This window comes from Theropithecus gelada, chromosome 16 (genome assembly GCF_003255815.1).
Source record: "Theropithecus gelada isolate Dixy chromosome 16, Tgel_1.0, whole genome shotgun sequence".
NCBI classification, from domain to species: Eukaryota; Metazoa; Chordata; class Mammalia; order Primates; family Cercopithecidae; genus Theropithecus; species Theropithecus gelada.
Genome location: NC_037684.1, coordinates 72917003 through 72924440, shown reverse-complemented (window position 1 = coordinate 72924440; position 7438 = coordinate 72917003). Strand labels below are relative to the sequence as shown.

The window sequence follows — 7438 nt, the reverse complement described above, 5'->3', positions numbered from 1 at the left end:
TTATCCTGTACCTCTTCTTTCTTGAAGATCTAAGAAGTGTTAGAGTTGTTGATTTTTCATTTTATTCAACTTTTTACTTGTTGTTCGGAAGGAGTGGTGACTTCTGAGCTTTTTATCTGCTGCTTCGGAAACTGAGAGTTCCCTGTTATTTGTTTTGTGCCACAATTTTTAAAAAGGTTTTTGTTGGTAAACTGTATGGGATAGATGTTACCTCTGCTTCTGAAAGTAAACCTGTATTGTGGGCTTCTTCTACGACCTTTGCAGCCTCTGGATTGCATGCCAGAAGCTGTCTCACCACCACGAAGTTCTTCTAAACTAATCACTTGGGAAGGGAGAAAGTGCAGAAGGAAAGCAACTTATTTCTAAGAAAATGGCACAGAATTTCCTCACATGTTTTTACTGACATCTTACTGTACAAAATGTAATGGCCTCACATAACTCCAAGGGAGGCTAGGGCATTTGGATTTTATCTTGGAGGCCATGTGCCCAGCAAAAAAGATAATAGATATTAGGGGACAAATAGCACTCTGCCATAATATGATTCAGATTTTGACCAATTTGGTTGACCAAAAAATAAAGAAATCAGCAGAATTTATGTATCCACTAAGTTCTTACTGTGTATTACACTATTTTAGGCTTTGGGGTGCAATAATATGATAGCATTAGGTAGTAGACCTTTACCTACCCCAAACAGAAAATATAGATTTTATTCAACTATACATGGGAATGTTTACAAAAATGATCGTGTATTAGACACAAATAAAAGTTTAATATTTTTAAAAACTGAGTGCATAGTTCATATTCTTTAATTACATCCCAACAAAAATAGAAGTAAATATGTAAAACATAACAAAAACATGTTAGAAATTAAGCACATTTTTCAAAAAAGAGAAAATAAAAAAATATGGAGAAATGGGTTAAAAGGACACTTCATGGCATGGCTAAAGAGAAACAGAGCAATACTCTTTTATTTAAAGCTGAAGGACTCAGATTTAAACCTAGTATTTCTGTTAAGAAATAAGAAAAACAGGCCGGGCACGGTCGCTCATGCCTGTAATCCCAGCAGTTTGGGAGGCCGAGGTGGGCAGATCACCTGAGGTCAGGAGTTTGAGACCAGCCTGACCGACATGGAGAAACCCTGTCTCTACTAAAAATACAAAATTAGCCGGGTGTGGTAGCGTATGCCTGTAATACCAGCTACTCGGGAGGCTGAGGCAGGAGAATAGCTTGAACCCGGGAGGCGGAGGTTGCAGTGAGCCAAGGTTGTGCCATTGTACTCCAGCCTGGGTAGCAAGAGTGAAACTCTGTCTCAGAAAAAAAAAAAAAAGAAGAAGAAGAAAAAGAAAATAAAAACACTTGTCTTAAAATATTTTAAAATGTTATTTACAATGTAAACCTGAGGAAATAGTAAAACCAATAAAAGAAATAAACATAACCAAAAGGTGAACTTTTGGAAATACAAATGAAAGAAATTGCTCTCAATTTTCAGTAAGTGAAAAAGAAACCAAGTGAAACTACAATATTAGTAATGAAAAATAAATAACCACAACTACAGAAGAGATTGAAAAAAGAATATATCATGCAATTTTTGCCAATCAATTTAAGGACCAAGAGGAAAGAATATTTTTGAATGAAATTTAAAACAGATAAAAAATAACTCTAGGAGTGTTAAGCTTGAATAGATGAATTATCATATCAGAAAGGTGATTATCAGCTGATGTTATACAAGCAATAAGATCATTTTCATAGCTGAGTTCTAGCTAACCTTTACAGAACAAAGTATTAAATTTTAATGAGTTTAAAAATAATTCCAGACCACAGGGAGCCAAAATGCAACTCTGAATGGTTCATTTTTATTAATTTAGCAAAGCATTAATACTAAACCCTCATTAAATGGTACAAAATATTACATATGAATGGAAATGGAAAAACATCTAGATAATGTATTTGCAAAGACAATTCACTAAACACAAGAAAAATACACCCTAAGCAAATAAATGCAATAATAAAAGAGGTTCATTCTCAGAAAACTCAATGGTTAGAGTCCCCATTTTAAAAGAGAAAAGCATTAAGATCATCTCAATAGATGATGAAAGAAAAATAATTGATAGATATTTCTAAGAAAAACTATACTAGAAATGGAATTGAATGACTTTAAACGAACACTATTTTCAAAAAACTAATAATGTAATTCTAAAATGGCAAAATACTAGTACCATTTCAATTTATATTGGGAACCAGAAGCATGCTAACTATTTATATTAATATACAAGAGTAAAGAAATATAAGTAAATAACAAAATAAAGGAAATTGAAGTAAATGGTATATAATCATGAAATATGATAAAACCATCTTCCTTGTAAATCATATTGTTCACTTAGAAAACCAGAGATCAATGGAGACAAGCGGAAGGGTGGACCACGTACCCCATGCCCAGCCCTTTCTATGTCCTGAACCTTGTGAGCTGCTGCTGGTGGAGAAGGCCCTCCCCTAACTCTCCCAGCTCATGGTAAATTTCTTCTTGTCTGGTTTCTAGCCTGTGGCTGCCATAGGTGTGGACCCTGGACATTGCAGGGACAGCTCCTCCCCACTTTTCTGTGGTAGCCCTTGGCTCTTGCTGCTGCCACTTCTGCTTTCTGGGACTGGGACTCAGATTTATGCTACACCTTACTCCATCCCAGTCCCTAGTAAACAGCATTGGATTTGTTTGTATTTGTCAAAAACAAGGTGTGGCATAGCCATTAGCACCTATGTTGGGGAAACAGCACACAAACAAGAAGCTTACAGCCTCAGTGGCAAGCACTTCATCATATCAAAGATGGAGAACTCTTGTAGTCATTTGTCATGCCTTCTGCAGACAAAAGATACCAAAAAGTTACAAAGATCTGTCCATCTTGTAGATAAGGCCACTAATAAGTCAAAAATCTGTCAACATCAACCACAATGTGTCCAAATATGCCCCATTTGACTGCTAAGGTTGAGGACAAAGGAAATGGAATTAAGACAGTTACAGTCAACATAGTTGACATTGCAAAGGGCCCAGTTGGCCTCCTGTGCATCCCACCAAATATTTTATTTGTAAGTTAGAAGCACAAGTCCTGTGGTGGCAAGAATGACCATTACATTATCAGTGGATCTCATGAGGCAAACAAACTGCAAGACATGTTGGATGGATTCATTTAAAAACGTGTTCTCAGTCCAGAGTGAGAATCCTGAAATGCATCTGCACATCAACCCAAAGAAGCAAAGCATAGGTAATTTTTGTAAAGCCAGTTTCTATAGAGACATGCTTCATACATATCATAAACTCTGCACATTTATTCTCAAAAATCCATCTGAAAATAGTGAGTGGTACAGAAGAGAAAGAACAGTAAAAGAAAAATAGAAAGAGCAATGACAAGGCAATGCCTCCATACCCAGCAGTGAGAAAGTACCATCACCACCACCACCAGATGCAGTGAGTCCTCTTCATATGCCGTGGAAGAAGAGGAAAGGGATGACTGGGGGTGGATACAACTGAGGAAGCTCAAAGGTATAGAACAGATAAAATCAGTGATCATGCACATGTTCTTTCAGTGATGATTTCGAAAAAACTTTTGAGGAGCAGATCAATATCCTATTTGATTTTTTTTTTTAAGAAAAAGAAGAAGGTGTTATTGACTCATCTGATAAAGAAAGTGTTTCTGATGCATAAAGACTGGTTGTAAAAGCCATGGGCCCTCTTATTCTGACCAAAGTTCTTTTTCATGACATTAGAGAACAAATTAAGAAGCACAGACACCATTTCCCATGATTTTTCACAAGAAAACTCAGTGGTACCTTCTTCATGGTGTAGAATCTGTGGTAACAATGCTTCTAGCTTGGCTCATCTCCAAGATTTCACATACATTGAAAGAGATGTAAGATGTGGACCTTTTTGAAAAAGAGGTTATCATTGGCTGTTCAGGAAAGGACTCTGAAATATGTCTGAAAAGAACGTGACATAGAATAGGGAGTAGAGCAAGATAGTGAAAGAGAAGTTTCCACTGATTGTCTCCCCTGCAAGGATACCAATTTAACAACTATCTACACATAAGAGGCATTGAAGAGGTAGAAAAAAAAACTGTCTTGAATAGCCAATGCCACGCCTAACGCATTCCCTGGCAGTGGCAACATGGTGCAGAGAGCATTTCTGTGCACTGAGGAGAGGGAGTGTAAATCAACTGTTAGGCATTGAACTCAGTGCTGTCTTGTTATAGCAGAAAGGAAAACCAGACCAAACTCAACTGACACCACAGAGGGAGCATATAAACTAGCTAAAGGGTAATTGCCATTCCCAGCACTTGGAACTTGAGTTCCTGCAAGTCTTGCCACTGCAGGCTAAAGTCCTCTGGGGTTCTAAATAAACTTGAAATGCAGTCTAGGCCACTAGGACTGCAACTACCAGCCGAGTGCTTAGGTTAAGGATGAGTACCAGGCCAGATAGCATTCATCACAAGCTGACTAAAAAGCCCTTAGGCCTTAAGGGGTCATGAGCAGTGGTCTGGCAGTAATCCCCATGGAACTGTGGTGGCAGTGGCCGTGGGGTGCAGCTCCTCTGCTTTTGGAAAGGGTGGGCAGTATACAAAAACCTGCATTTTGTGGTTCGAGTGCCAGCTCAGCTGCAGTACAGTAGAACACTTCTAAGTTTTTGAACTCTAGTCCCTGGTTTCTGACTGGCACCTCTGGACCCACCCAGGGTCTGGGGGCACTCGCCACCCTGAAGAGAAGGACACAGGCCTGGCTGGATTTGCTGCCTACTATATGTAGAGTCCTAGGGCCTCTAGCAGAAATAAGCAGTAGCCAGGGAGTGGTTACAGCAGGCCTTGCATGGGACCCAGTGCTATCCTGGCCTCACGTCTGACCCAACAGAGTCATAATGGAGATGGACACAGGGGTGCTTGTCTCACTCCGCCTCCAGCTTCAGGTGGCTCAGAATACAGAAATACACTCCACTTGTTTGTTTGGAAGAAAGTAAGCAAGGAAAACAAGTGTCTCTGCCTGGTAATCCACCGAATTCATCCAGCTCTTGTCCAAGACCATCAAGGTGGTACCTGTGTGAGTCTGTGAGAACCACAGCATTACTGGCCTTGGGGTACGACCTAAGGCAGAAATAGATGGCATAGATGATAACACTCAAGTCTTTCCAAATATCTATAAAGCCTTCCCAGGAAGAATGGGTACAACAAACCCAGACTGCAAAGACTACGATAAATACCCAACTCTTCAATGTCCAGACACAGATGAACGTCCACGAGTAACAAGACCATGCAGGAAAACATGACCTCATCAAATGAAGTACATAAGGCACCAGGGACTGATTCTAGAAAAAGAGAAAGTGACCTTTCAGACACAGAATTCAAAATAGCTGTTTTAAGGGAACTCACAGAAGATCAAGATAACACAGATAAGAAATTAAGAATTCTGTCAGATACATTTAAAGAGAGATTGAAATAAAAGAATTGAGCAGAAAGTCTGGAGCTGAAAAAAGCATGCGGAGAATGGATCATAATCTTTTAATAGCAGAATTGATCAAGCAGAAGAAATAATTAGTGAACTTGAAGACAGGCTATTTGAAAACACACAGGCAGAGGAGACAGAAATTAAAAATTAAAAACAATGAAGCACACCTGCAGGATCTATAGAAAATAGCCTCAAAAGGGCAAATCTAAGAGTTATTGGCCTTAAAGAGGAGGTAGAGAATGAGATAAGGGTAGTAGGGAGTTTATTCAAAGGGATGATGACAGATAATTTTCCAAACCCAGAGAGAGATATCAATAGCCAGATACAAGAAGGCTATAGAACACCAAACAGATTTAAACCAAAGAAGAAGACTACCTCAAGGCATTTAACCATCAAATTCCCAAAGATCGAGGATTAAAAAAAAAAAAAAAAAAGGATCCTAAAAGAAGCAAGAGAAAAGAAATAACATACATTGGCGCGCCAGTAGGTCTGGTAGCAAACTTCTCAGTGGAAATTCTTGCAGGCCAAGAGAAGAGTGGCATGGCATATTTAAAGTGCTGAAGCAAAAAAAGTTTTACCTTAGAGTAGTATATCTGGCAAAAATACTCTTCAGATATGAAGGAGATAAAAACACTTTTCCAGACAACGAAAAGCTAAGGGATTTCATCAATACCAGACCTGTTCTTCAAGAAATGCTAAAGGGAGTTCTTCAATCAGAAAGAAAAGCATGTTGGCAAGCAATAAGAAGTCATCTTTGGGTAGAAAACTTATTGGTAATAGTAAGTACATGGAAAAATGGAATGTTATAATGACGTAATTGTATTTCATAAACCACTCTTATCCTAAGTAGAAAAGCTAAATGGTGAAGCAATCAAAAATGACAACAACAACTTTTCAAGACATAGTACAATAAGATATAAATAAAAACAACAAAAAGTTAAAAAGTGGGAGCTGAAGACAAGGCATGGAGGTTTTATTAGTTTTTTGATTGTTTGCTTATTTGGTTGCTCGTTCATGCAGACAGTGCTATCAGCATAGATAGTATGTGCAAGCCTCACACCAACTCGAAACCAAAAAACATACAATGAGTATGCAAAAAATAAAAAGAAACTAAATCATATCACTAGAGAAAATCATCTTAACTAAAAGGAAGGCAGGAAGGAAAGAAAGAAGGGAGAGAAGACCACAAAACAACGAAAAAAGGAATAACGAAATGACAGGAATAAGTCATTACTTATCAGTAAAAACACTGAATATAAATGGACTAAACTCTGCAATGAAAAGACAGAGTTGCTGAACGGATGAAAATAAACAAGACTCAATGATCTGTTGCCTACAAGAAACACACTTCACCTATAAAGACACGCATAGACTGAAAATGAAGGGATGGAAGAAGATATTCCTTATTAATAGAAACCAAAAAAGAGCAGGAGTCACTATACTTATATCAGATAAAATATATTTCAAGACAAAAACTTTAAGAAGAGATAAAGAAGGTCACTATATAATGATAAAGGGGTCCATTCAGGAAGAGACTATAACAATTTTCAATATATTTGCACTCAACATGGGCACACTCAGATACATAAAGCAAACATTTATTAGAGGTAAAGAGAGCTAGACCCCAATACATTAATTGCTGGAGACTTCAGCACATCCCTTTCAGCCTTGGACAGATCTTCCAGAAAGAAAATCAACAAAGCAACACCAGACTTAATCCACACTATACAACAATTGGATGAAAGAGATATTTACAGAAGAATTCCGCTTTGGCTAGGGATGGTTTATATGCTTCCTCTGTGGTGTCAGTTGAGTTTGGTCTGGTTTTCCTTTTTATCTGTTCTGCACCTTTTAGCTTCCTCAGTTGTATCCACCCCCAATCATCCCTTTCCTCTTCTTCTACAACATATGAAGAGCTGCAGAATACACATTTTTTCCTCAGCATATTGATCATTCT

General features: G+C 38.1%; 1 pseudogene; it reads left to right on the top strand.

Moving 5' to 3' along the window:
• The first annotated feature begins 2943 nt into the window (after nucleotides 1–2943).
• LOC112610184 lies at nucleotides 2944–3981 on the top strand (annotated as a pseudogene).
• The last annotated feature ends 3457 nt before the right edge of the window (nucleotides 3982–7438 follow it).